The sequence below is a fragment of the Protopterus annectens genome, chromosome 1.part0 (assembly GCF_019279795.1).
Source record: "Protopterus annectens isolate FY-2018-M chromosome 1.part0, PAN1.0, whole genome shotgun sequence".
NCBI classification, from domain to species: Eukaryota; Metazoa; Chordata; order Ceratodontiformes; family Protopteridae; genus Protopterus; species Protopterus annectens.
This window is the reverse complement of record NC_056725.1, coordinates 1,894,665,451-1,894,678,695: the sequence shown is the minus strand read 5'-3', so window position 1 is coordinate 1,894,678,695 and position 13,245 is coordinate 1,894,665,451. Positions and strand designations below refer to the sequence as shown.

General features: G+C 44.1%; 1 long non-coding RNA gene across 1 annotated transcript in view; it reads left to right on the top strand.

The window, feature by feature from the left end:
* The first annotated feature begins 246 nt into the window (after positions 1 to 246).
* The window catches only part of LOC122800756, a 98,716-nt gene continuing 85,717 nt past the window's right edge, over positions 247 to 13,245 (top strand). Inside the window, exon 1 of the long non-coding RNA XR_006364638.1 lies at positions 247 to 347. This is a non-coding gene — a long non-coding RNA (uncharacterized LOC122800756). The remainder of the gene's footprint in view (positions 348 to 13,245) is intronic.

The window sequence follows — 13,245 nt, the reverse complement described above, 5'->3', positions numbered from 1 at the left end:
AAGTGTACACAACTGTAGTTTCTGACTGTTCCTGCAGCATAACTTTTCTTATCTGGCATTATGGTGAGCACCATGACCACCTTCAAGTAAAAAGTAAAACAAAAAAGGCATTTTGAATTTGAACTAAAAAACAATTGATGGAGTGAATCTCAGTTTGAGTTTTTAGCAGACTGAAGAAAAGTGTACTAAAATGTCCGTTAAATTCATCCTTGCTTTACTCGGTTGCATCAGTAGAGTGGTTCACTGACTGACTGTTTTGTTTGTAGTGGTTATGCAGCAGATGAAATAACACACTGCATTCGACCGCAGGACATCAAGGAACGAAGGGCAGTTATCATACTTAGAAGGTAGGTGGATATTTTTACTTTTTAAATTCAGTTTGTGTTAGTTTTAACAGTTACATTTACTTTGCTTTGCATCTACCTGTATATTGTGATTATCACTGCTGCTTAACTGCACAAGTACTGTCAAAGTTTCTAACCATGTAGGGCAGCTATATTTATTTTTTATTTAAAAAAAATGCTACAAGGTGAAGCACGAGATGGCATTCTAGCAGTATTGCAGAAAGATTACACACAAAGGACTACACTGGGGTAAGAGTTGTATAGCTCTGAAGATACTAATGAGAAAATCATGTGTCTAGTACCAGAATAACTTTAGCAGCAGTTTACACATGATTTATTGCTATGATCTGCTTAGTAGATTGACTACTTAACATTTAGGACCTATCACATGATACATGCACTGTTTGGCAGATTAACTTTCACAAGCTACACTTCTCCTATTGATACATTAGTTATCCCTACCATTTTTTTAGTTGGTTGTAATTTTAGCCCACCTGTGACCTAATATCAGTAGTATTACTAGTAGTTTACATTCACTGTGGCAAGAGAACAGTGATTTGCTGCAGGATCAAGTCTTGGAGGTCCACCAATTTCAGTGCTTTAGCTTTTCTGATTGGTTTACTCCCTCATCTCCTCTACTACAACTTCTAAGTTCTCTTAATGAAGACCCTGAACAGTGAGAAAAGAGGTGCAGTGGTTTATGATTCCCTAAGGTGTTAAGAGTTTTCCACTGAAAAGGAAAGCGAAAAGGCTGCACTAAGTACACTGCCACCATTGAACATGCTTTAGAGTGGGTTATCTGTGAAGATGCCTTGTTAAATTAAACAAGCCTCGGTAATATAACTTTGTGGCTGCAATAATCCACACTAAGCACAATTAAGACACATTGAGCTGCAACAAACCACACTTAGCCCAAAAAAGCTCATTTTTAGTTCTGTACCTAAACTGCCAAATTCAGATGGTACCACCACCTGATACCCTTCACTCCTACATCTTAGAACCAGAACCAGCTATCTCCCTCTGTAGTTAGACATTCCCGCCTCCAACATCACACTTGTTGAAATAGTGGGCCAACACTTCCCCATAATACCTGCAGCCAGCCTGATTGAGATGGGTATCTTTTGATAATGTAAGAATTCTCATGCTATCTGATCACCTGTTACTAAAATAGCATAATGCAGTGTATGAGAAATGTATTTGTATAATTGCTTTGGAGGACAAAATGTCAGACAGCCAAGACGTCAGGGTTGTTGGTAGAACACCTCACCACACCACACAACTCACTAGAATCCATGTAATGTACAAGCCATCTGATGCTGAGGTTTTAAAAGTCCAACTTGCGTAAACCACAAATATTTCCAAAATGTAACACGGGCATTAATTGCCATGAGCAGCACTCGGACTGCAAAGCCTACCCACCTCACATTGACACTAGGAATCCCAAAGTCTTGGATGGTAAGCCTATAAGGCAGACATTTCCCCTAAGAAATATTTCAGTCTTAGGAGACTGCATTGTAAGACAGACAGATGTACTTCTTGCCTGGCTGAGCAAGGAAAGTGTGTCGGTCAGTTGCTTGTTGATACCAGAATCCATCAGATCACAAACATTATTTTAAGAGGAGGAGACGTACCAACATACTGGAAGAAAGCAGTAGTAGCTGTAATATGTAAAGAGAGTAAAGATCCATCAGACCCAAATTCATACAGGCCCATTTCAAATACTAAACCATGATTATATGGCTAAAAAATTACAAACGTAATGCAGAAATTGATAGATATGGATCACTTTGGTTTTGTGGAGGGGAGACAAACATTTGACATTAACAGAACATTTGTGATCCAGAGGGAAGCGGAATGTATTGTTAATGGTGGATCTTGATGCAGAGAAAGCATTTGACCGAGTAAACTGGGACTTTGAGCAGGGCAATGGAAGCATTTGCATTTCCTGAAAAAAATTATAAGGTTGACTAGGAGGATATATGAGGGATCGGAGGCAAAATTTAAAGTGGGTGAGGTGGGTTTCTCTCTGATAATTTCTGCTTTAGTAGAGGGAACCAGGCAGGGGTGTCCTCTTTCCCCTTTGTTGTAGCATTATATTTAGAACCACTGGCAAAAAAAATTAAGGGACTCAGAAATCCAAGGATATAATTGGTATGGTAGTCGAGAAAGGCTGGGTCTGTTTGTAAATATTGTTTTATACCTGACACCAGCATGGGAGGGTTGGTATAATGGTTAAGGTGTTTACCTTACAGACAAAAGGTGCAGGGTTTGAATCTCACTTGGGATAATTGGCTAGGCTTGAAATGGCCCACAAGGGCAGTTAGCCTAGTACTAATCTATGAACCTAAAACCAGAAAGAAACATTATAGTGTTATGGAACATTTTGAGGCAGTTTCAGATCTTTTCAGGATACAATATTTAATGAAGCTAAAACAAAGGTGATAGCGGTAAATTATGTACCCACACACAAATTGGTTCAGTAGTATCCATATTTATGGGGACATGATAAAATGAAGTATTTGGAAGTATGGAGTAAAAATGATTCTGGTATGACAGCTAAGGATATGTGGGAAGACACTAAAGATAATACAAAAACTGAGAAAATGGAAACTTTGTTATATGGATATGAATAGTACCATACAAGCAGTCAAATGTTTTTAATCTCTTTAGTCTTGTACACAAGTCCGCATATTTTTATCAGCCAGAGAAGAAGTGTATAGCAGTTAATAAAGAGCTAAAGGACTTTATCTGGGAGGGAAAGACTGCAAGAGTCAAGTGGGATAAGCTGATTCTTCCAGTAGAACAGGACGGATTGGGATTACCCAATTTGAAGGGGTATTTCAGAGCTACAAAGTTAAGGCTCCTATACATAACACAAGCAGAAAACTCTAATTCAAAGTGGAAAGGGATTATGTCGAAACAGTGATGAAGCTCCAGAAACAATGAGAGACTGGGATTTTGGATGCAGGCCTTTAAGGAGAATATCCGCAATCTTAGAGAATATTGTATCCATAAAGTAGCAGAACGTATTCTAAGAACTAAGCCAAGGAGGGAGTGGAGAGAGGAGATTCTGCTAATAAGGATGACTGCATTTACGAGTACAGACAATAGGCAAGAGTCGGCTTAAATTTATTGGAGAAAACTGGCAATGGAACCAAGTTATAGCAAATAACTAGAGAGGGAAAGTTAATAGGGTGGAAAGAGGCCAGGAATTTATTTGGGCTGTAGGTAGGGAAGGCAGTCGCTAAACAAGGATTGATATCCAAGTGTAGGCAAAGAGAAAGAAATGGGGGGGGGGGTCCTAAATGAAAGACCAGCACTAGTAAAATCTAGAACAGAAGCTGCCATTAAACAAGGAATAATTAGAGGATATAAAATATTGCATGATAAGTATAAGAATCAGAGGAGGTTAGAAAGTATTGGGAAGAGACTGGATAAGCAATTCACAAAGAAACAATGGGAGGAGATATGCATGTCTCCCAGATATGCAGCAAAATCTAGAAGATTTAGGGTTTTCCTTGGAAATGTTTACATAGATATTTTATACGCCAAGTAGACTCCAGAGAATTTTTCCTCGGACAGCAAATGTTGGAGGTGTGATGGGGAAGAAAGAGGTACTTGGGGAACATTTTTCTGAAAGTGCGATGGGTTATTGGACTTGATTCCCTGTGGGGATGCACTGTCGGAGATGCTGGGTGGGCGGATTGATGTGATGAGGGAGATGATTTTTCTGAGTTGTGATAACAGAATTGTAATTATTTAGACATGGTAAGGCCTTGCTGTGTCCAATTATGGTGGCTGCCAAAAAAGCAATGACTAGAAAATCAAAATCTAAACTAAATATATTACAAGTAGTGAATATAGTAATAGAGAGAGAGAACTGGAACTGAGATCTTTAGGAAAGGATAGGAACAAACTACACAGGAAAAAATGAAATTGTGGGAACAATGGTTTAAAAGAAGGCAGGACTTAAATGAGCTATGTAATATTTGACTGAAAATGATTGGGTAGATAAGTGATTCCAAAAGTAGAATAAACCCCCAAGGAATTAACTGTGGCAGTGAACCAACAAAGTATGTAAAAGAAAACAGCTAGGCATAGAAATAAAAACTCGCAAATTTATTATAAAAGGTAAGTGCTTTCACACATTAGGTAGCGCTTCATCAGACCATGGACCGTGTGAAGTATAATGTTAATTTGTTAATACAGTTTGATATGTTTTGTATAAATGTAAATTTGTCTGTCACAAGTAATAATTCAGTAAAGATGTTAAAAAGAATCAATCAGATCACATACATTCTTGAGAAAGCAAGTACCAGTGTGACAGTCCTAGTACATGTGGGTGTAAATGACCCTGGACAATGTGAAGAGATATGATGGAGCTCTCTGTCCCAGACCGGTGTGAGCCAAGCACTGAGCAGCACTCTACATTCCCTGTGGATGATACCGCAATATGAGCAAAAAATAATTAACTTCAATAATTGGCTTGGCTTTGTGTCATTTTAAGGGGATGCAGTATTCCTCAGCCTGAGAGGACATGATCAGAAGAGACCATGCTGCTTCTCCAGAGATGGTCTGCACTTCTTCCTGCTAAGTTTTCAAATAGTGGGCAAGATATTCTCCACCACCCTCATAATGCCTTTTTAGGCAATACCAAACAGATACACTGGTAGGTGCAGCTGTAAGAGCAAAGGATAATGTGAAGGTGTTACTGATCAGTGCTAGGAGTCAACAAAAGATTCTATTTCCTACAAGTCTTGTTCATGTTGGAGGATGTAGATTTCTGCCTTTTGACAGATCTGGTTTAAATTGGCAGAGTAGTCAGGAGGGTAAAGGGGCTATAATGCCTTCTACACATTTAGACCAGCTTCTATGCAGGAGGGAGAAAAAAGATGGTGTCACAATGTTTGTGGAAGAGTTTTGCATCTGGGCTGATTAAAAAAGCATGACGCGTTAGAACTTCATATGTTCATCATATGAGCATTGCTGCAGTAGCCTAAACTCTATGAATTATATCCTGCCAATCACTTTCCAGTGCTTCAGGGCACTTTCCACTTGCCCAAACTATTAGATGGCTCGAACTGAGCTGTTTAAATGTCTAGTTTGGGCACCAAGCCCTTCCGAGCTTTCCTGCTGCCAAAGCGTGCACTGTTGTGCAGGCTTTTGAGGATCTACTTCCTACTTGTGCTGTTCCATTGCTTTTGGAGGGGAAAACCTTATCTAAAACTATTTAATCTGTGGAGAAATTGTGTTTAGTACACACTGCCAGTTCCAAAAAGTAAAATAAAGTGCTTTTTACTGTTTCTACTCGGGGGGAGTAACTACTTGGTAATTTGTTTAATTTCTCCTGGAAAGCGATTATTTTTGGCTTGACTGTAGGACAGACTACCAGTCCCATTGTCTTTCTAGCCACTAAAAGAAGTTGAGCAAAGAACCTTTGCCACCACAGCAGGCTAGCAATTTGTCTCTGCTACAGGTGAAACCACTTCTCTCTTTTCTTGGATCCCAGTGGTGTAGAGCAAATATGTACCCAATGTGAACTGGCAGTTAGCCGCATCCCCTGCAGCTGTTGGGGTCTCAGGATCGCATTATCAGATGTCTTGCTTTTGAAATCACTGTTGCAGTATTCTTAGCATATGGGTTTGCAGTCCACTGATGTCTGGCCGACGTACAAAAGTGTTACTTTCCCAAGGCTGTACTTCCAACGAGGGACCTCAGTTCATATCTGTGTATATAGACCAATGTACGCACGAGTACCTCAGATTATCTTGCCACCAACTAGAAAGCAGATTAATCCACATTTACACATTATACCCTGTTGGGGAAACCTTCCTTTTCTCTCTACTTTTGATTTGTGTAGATCATTTGTACTAGATGTCAGCTAGCAGGGGTAGGTGTGAGTGTGGTAGGCAGATCACATACAGTGACTTGCACATGAAGTGCCTTTTCTGTTTAGGTCAAGGCTTTCTTCCCTTGACACATTTCTTGAAATTCAGCATCTAAAACGCTTGGTCCAAGCCAAAAATGGCAGAATCCCAAGCATCCAATGTCTCCATTCTGCCAAAGAAGAAACACAAGACCCTGAGACGAATTGCAGCCCAACATGTGAGGCAGACACATCTGCTAAGGTTGCAGAACCTGAGACCCATCAGATACCTTCTTGGTTACACGCTAGAGAGACCCTGTCGGGGGCTGGTATGACTCCTGAGGCCTTTAATCTCCTCATTTAGGAGGGTCAAGTCAGAGTCCCACAAATCCTAGTCAGGTAAGAGGATCCATGCTCTCTCATTGAAGTTCGACAAGTTTCCAAACTACCAAGACAATGTCACACCTAAAAAGAAAGCAAACAAAACTAGACATGTGACGTCGCCTACAGTTTCCAAAGAAAAGGAATGTATTGATTTCTCTCATGGTTTATTTAAAGTAGTCATGGCCTTGAAGCTGCCCTGTTTTGTGACCCAGCTACTACATTTCACACCACAAAGAGACCAGATTCTTTCCCTGAGGAGGAACTCATGGTTTCTTGTTCCCTGGACAATTCCTCACAAACTTTCCCTTCAGAGGAAAGGGACTCCCTCTCTCGACTCTATTGTGGAGGTCTCTCTTGGAGAATCTGTTCAGAATGCAGTGAGGCATTTTGGTAATCAATGTAAATCTCTGATGCACAAGAGAGAGAGTATAGATGTGAAGTTGTTCAATCTCGCTGTTCATTCTTACACATGGGTTCGGAGCCGATCCATCGGCTCTGAGTCAGCGACTTTACTAGTAGCCCAAGGCCAGGTCCCTATCCCATGATGCTCTGTCCTACCCCAGATCTAGTTTGCCGCTGCAACAGAGGTCGTCTGAGAGCACGGGCCAGTTTTATATTTACCTGTTTTGGGCAATATTCTGCTGATAGTTGCTATATAATCTAAAAACTTTTACAATTGTACTGCTTTTGGGCTGCTTGGCCTTTATATTTCTTATTTAGTGTTTGACCAGTTTCGTCCTTTTCAGAGCAGTTACTCTTAGGCCTTTGGCCATTCTTTAGTTGATCCCTATCCCCTTATACTTAATAGTGTGTTATACATTTTAATAGTGTGTTTTAGTGCCTTAGTTTGGATGTATTTTATTTATATATATATATATATATATATATATATATATATATATATATATATATATATGTATATATATATATATATATATATATATATGTTCAGGGATCTGACAACTTAGAACGGTTTTAGAAATTAGAGTTTGCAGTAATCTTTTTCTTCCATAGTGTTACTGTTGTTTATGATCTGTCTGACCATAAAAAAAAAAAAAATCTGGTTTCAAAAAGTGTCCAAAATGCATGCAGATGTCCTTTACGGATGCCCATGTGAATTGTTTGTTTGGGGCCTGTTCACCTCCAGGAGGATTGCTCTATTTGCCATTCCTTCAGTAGTAGGGTTTTACTGGAGAAACGAAGGAGCTGGTAGATAGAGGCATATTGAAGCCAGATTTTCAGGAGTCCTTGAACAAGGCTGACCAGACCTCCAAGTCAATGAAGGGGTCGAAGTCTTCTAAGGTGTCTTCGGAGCCCAAGTCATCGGCTCCAAGCCTTACTGTTAAGGTGCGGTCGCCGGTTCCGCAGTCTTCGGAGCTGTGCACCAAGCAAGTGTTTCGGAGCCGGTCTCCAAAACCGTGAAGTCGCCTATCCTCCTTCAGTCAGTGGAGTCTTCGGTTTCTTCGATTCGTTCTTTGAGGACCCTCTCTGATGTGGATGTGGACCGGGTGGTGCAGAGTCTTCTCGAACCTGGCACTGGCTAAATTATCGGCTTCAACCCAACCGGCCTCTGGGCCTAAGACCATTCCACCGGCTGTGACTACTACTCCTCTAAGCCGAGCAGGGTCTTCGGAGCCGGGGGAGGATGATCTGATTGTAGAGCCTTTGGAGCCGAGACCTGTTCCAGTGCCCTCTGCTCAGTCAACCCTGACGACTTCTGTTCCATTGGAAGAGTCTGGGAGCCGACACTGTCTCTTGTCTGCTCCGGGGGGGGGGGGGGGTTTGAATCGATGCTTCAGTTCCGACCCTTCCTCTTGGGGCTTCAGCACAGATGAGCTCTGCTCCGTCCTCTGGTTCGGAGCCCACTGTCTCTGTGCTGGGGAAGTTGCTGTAGTCTTCGGAACTGGCGGCTTCCTCTGGTCGGAGCAGTGGTGCCTTCGATGCTATGAGGAGGGTTATGTCATCCAAAACACACACGTCAGGTCCCTCCTTCTCCTCCCCTAAAGTGCCGCTTTCTGCCTCTACATCCCAGGTCCCTGTGAAGCGTCGAGACCCAGAGCCTCAGGTAACCCCATCGGGATGACCCTTGCTCTACTGAGACCTCACCAGAAGCACCCACTGATGAAGTTTCCAGGAAGAGACTTTGTAAGAGGAAGCATTTAGATTCCCCACAGGAGTCTTTGACATCAGACACTGACTTGGAGAAATCGGAAGAGTCCCCCTCAGAGGTTATCTCCTTTGCTGATATCCTGGAAGCCCTAAAGCAGAGGGGTGACTGGCAGTCTGTTAGCCCTACTGAGGATGTCAGTGCTCCTGAAGTCCTTTGGGTCTCAACCTTCCACCTCCTGGATGACTCCACCCTTCCAACTAATGGAATTGGTTGCTCGAAGGGCATGAGAGTCTCCTGATACTATGGAACTGGTCCCTTGGAGGCCCAGCAAGTTTATCACCTCCCCCCATGACAAGATGTTCCTCACTAAGGGAGTCCCGGTTGATGCCATGGTGGTGATGGCCACCAAGAAAGACTACTGTCCATCCTCCTAATAGGAATTCCAGGATGATTAACAGATACAGGAAACGCATCTTTAGTTCTGCGACCTTTGCTATGCGATCGCTTAACTACTTGACTCATTTTACCCATCTTCAAAGAGATTTCCTAAAAGAGATTGGAGATGCTCTGCAGGGTAATACAGATGGAGCTGTCTCTGAGAAGGTGACAGCCCAACTTAATACCCTTAACTCCATAGTGAACTCGTCCATGCGGCTCATTTCCTATGCAGCCGATGGTTCAAGTCGGGGCAGCAGGTTCAGCGATAGCTCTTTGGCGACAGTCCTGGATGTGCTTATGCTCCTTTGCGGAAGCCTTCAAGTCTTCCTTTGTCAACACCCCATTCGATGGCTCTTCTCTTTTTGGGCCAGAAGTCAAGGAGACTCTCACTAGGTGTGAGCAAGACGGAAAGAGACTATCTGCCGTTAGAGTCCATTTTTCCACCCCTATTAGACCATACACCAAAGGGCAAAAAGATGGAAAAATGTGGTTCCGAAAGTCCCAAGGAGCTTTCCAGAACACATATAGGGAACCCCCCTCCAGGGGCAGAGGAGGGGGTAATAATGGAAGACGCCACCCTGGCGGTAGAGTGGGTCTGCAGAACTAGGGCGACGGGGATCAGTTCCTTGGTAATCCCTATCAGCACTCCTGAAAGGAGGCCTGACTGTCCTACTCTGGAGGCGGTCTGGGGTCACTTAGCTTTGTATCTGGATGCCTGGCTAGGAATTGCAACAGATTCTTGGGTACAAAGCATCGTTACCAGAGGTTACATTATTCCATTCTTAGAAAACCCACGTGTTGGGGAAAAAAATCCCAGACGTTCACCCAGTCTCAGGGATCAAGCAGCCATAGAAATCCAGAGGCTGCAGGAAAAGTCATCCAGCCAGTCCCAACAGACCAGATAGGATCAGGAACTTACTCGGGATTCTTTTTAGTTCCAAAGACGACAGGGGACTGGAGGCCCATCTTGGATCTCAGTAGACTCCACACATTTGTAAAGGAGAAGTTCTGGATGGTCACGCTTCAGTCTATTCCCCCATTCCTCGGAGTGGGCAATTGGATGTGCTCTATAGATCTCACGGATGCTTACTACCATATCAAAATGGCCAGGCCATCCAGAGATAATCTGTGTTTCCGGCTGGGAGCCAGTCACTACCAGTTCCGAGCACTGCCTTTTGGACTCAACAGCCCCCAGAGTGTTTACCAAATGCATGGTAATAGTTACTCCCCTGAGGCGTCTAGGATTCCGAGTGTTTCCATATCTAGATTGGCTCCTTACTGCTGCCTCCATGCATCAACTAATTCTGTCCAGAGACCACACACTCACTCTCAATCTCTGCTCTGTTGGGCATCAGTATCAATTTCGAAAAGTCTGCATTGTCACCATCGCAGTGTATATCATTTAATGGAGCAGAACTAGACAACCACCACCACAGTAAAATTGCCCCTGGACAGAATAACCGTTCTCCAAAACCGGGTCTCAGACATTTTGCAGAGAAGAAAAGTACCAGCCCATCAAGTACTGAAGCTACTAGGTACCATAGCAGCTACGCTCATAGCAGTTGCTCTGGGTCGTATGCATATGAGGATTCTTCAGTGGTTACTCTTCACCCAGTGGTCTTACCAACAACTCCTGATGTCGTTCTTAATCATGATTATGGACTCTTGCAAGAAAGATGATCTCTGGTGGTTGACCCAACCAACAAGTTACATTGGGTCGACCATTTTGTTTCTCCCCCGCCGTCAGCCACTGTGACCATGGACGCTTCTCTGATAGGGTGGGTGGGGGGCTTTTTCAGGGAAGAACAGCCCAAGGCGAACAGCCCAAGGCACCTGGTCGGAGACGGTCACAGTTGCATATCAATGTTTCGGAGCTCAGAGAAGCGTCTATGGTCACTGTGGCTGACGGGTGAGAAACAAAATGGTCGACCCAATGTAACTTGTGGGTTGGGTCAACCACCAGAGATCATCTTTCTTGCAAGAGTCCATAATAATGATTAAGAACGACATCGGGAGTTGTTGGCAAGACTGCTTTTGGCTTTGCAGCACTTCCATGATTCTCTGCCTCTAGGGACTATTGCAATACAGACAAGACAACATGTATGTGGTCTGGTACATCAACAAACAAGGGGGAACCAAGTCTTGCCCCCTATGTCGAGAGGCCTTGAGAATTTGGCAGTGGGCAGTATCCACCGGGCGCTTTCTGATAGCAACGCATATCCCGGGGAAATCCAACGTGATGACGGCCGAATTGAGCAGAGCCATTCTGTCACCGCACGAGTGGTCTCAAAGACGAAGTTGCAGAAATGATTTTCCGCAGATGTGGCCAGCCTTGCTGCAACCTGTTTGCATCCCCCATGAATGCGAAATGCAGAAGCTACTTTGCCCTGAATCCGCCTCTGGGGGACAGCCCAAGGGACTCGCTTGTACACTATGTCCTTCAAGGATGCATCTGCAGTCATCACATATGGGTTGTCCTGCCTCAGGCAGCCCTTCGGTCGGCCGGATTCCAAAGTCTGGGTCTGGCCTCGGCTGATGTCGCACTTTCCCCGGCGTCAGAGCGTCTGGGGTATAAAAGCATCAGCCGACGCCATTTTCCTCAGTCTTTCTTGCCGCGTGGTGCCCGAAGCAGAAGCAGTTCGCAAGTGCCGGTCGGCCAGCTCCTGTGATTCAGCTACCGAAGACTTCGAAAAAGCTAAGTACCCCGTTGGGGACTCTTTCTTGCCTCAGTTGATGTCAGATGAAGTTAATAATTGTTTAACTTGTGGGAAACAAATACCTCATAAGGATTTCCACTCTTACTGCCTCCCATGCCTAGGCCCAGACCACGATGTCTCGGCCTGTTCAGCCTGTGCTTCCTTCAACCGACGAACTCTTAGACGTCGGTCGGAGTTTGCAGAGGAATTCTTTGGGGCTAGTTTTGCTTACAAGATGCCGTCGGAGACTCCGACTTCGCATTTAGTTAAGAAACGGAAAGACAAGGACCGACACACGCGGGCCGCGGTTTCATCTGAAACCACGGTCAGGCCTACCGCGAGTGTCTTGGTCTCGGCTGAAACAGAGTCCTTGGTACTTCCGATTACCGAAACCGCACAACCGACTACCTCGGCCCTGGAGGCCCCGGCCAAGTGTTATTGAATTACCTACTGAAACTGGTGTCCAGGAACCTTCTGACACCATTCCTTTAGACAAGTCTACTCCTGCACGTGGTGCAGCCAGACCTCCTGCATCCATGTCCATTAAGGCTTTCTCTAGGGCTAAAGCCGCTAAACTTACTAAAGCTTTGCCTCCCAAGGTTACCTCTCAGAGACCTTCTACTGGCTCTCAGATTCTTAGCTTAGCAGAGGATCTTATCTCCTTAATTAGAGGTTCTCAACCTCATCCGGACAGGGGCTCTCAACCACCTCCAGACAAAAGGCCCAGGGTTGAGCCCTCTGACCCCCACTCCTCAGATGAGTCCACTGATGGCTCTACTGTCAGACCACCAGGAGGCGGCTTATTCGGCCTACGAGGATTCTGACGCTGAAGAATCTATTCCCTCGGCCTCCCCTCCTGAAGAGTTTTCCATTGGAGAGACATTACACTCTATGAGAGAACATTTTCAATGGCAGGGTCAGGAATTCTCTGATTCCAGAAAGAGATTAAGGACCTTTTTACATTTACCTCAGCGTAGGCCTTTAGCCATTCCTCCAGTACTAACAGTTGTGGATGATGCATTTAATGATGCTTGTACTGCCCCTGACTCTCTTCCTCCGGCCCCTGCTAAGCCCGACAGATACTACAGGGTCCCGGACACTCACTATCACTTGTATAAGGCTCCTTTTGCAGATCCAGAAACTGTTTCACAGGGCCCCAAAGCTGTAGCAGCTGCCTCTGCCAAAAACCACCTCCTCTCTGAAAGAGAATCTAGAGCATTAGAGAGATGGGGTAAAAAAGTTTATACTTCTGCTACTCTTTCGGCTAGGGCCTTAAACTGTCAATTCCACATGATTCAGTATCAGGAATTTTTGTTAGATCAGCTAAATAAAAAACTGTCCTCTCCTGAACCTATAGACTGTAAGTCCCTTCAGGATTTGGTACATAACACTCAGCAGGTCAGTAAT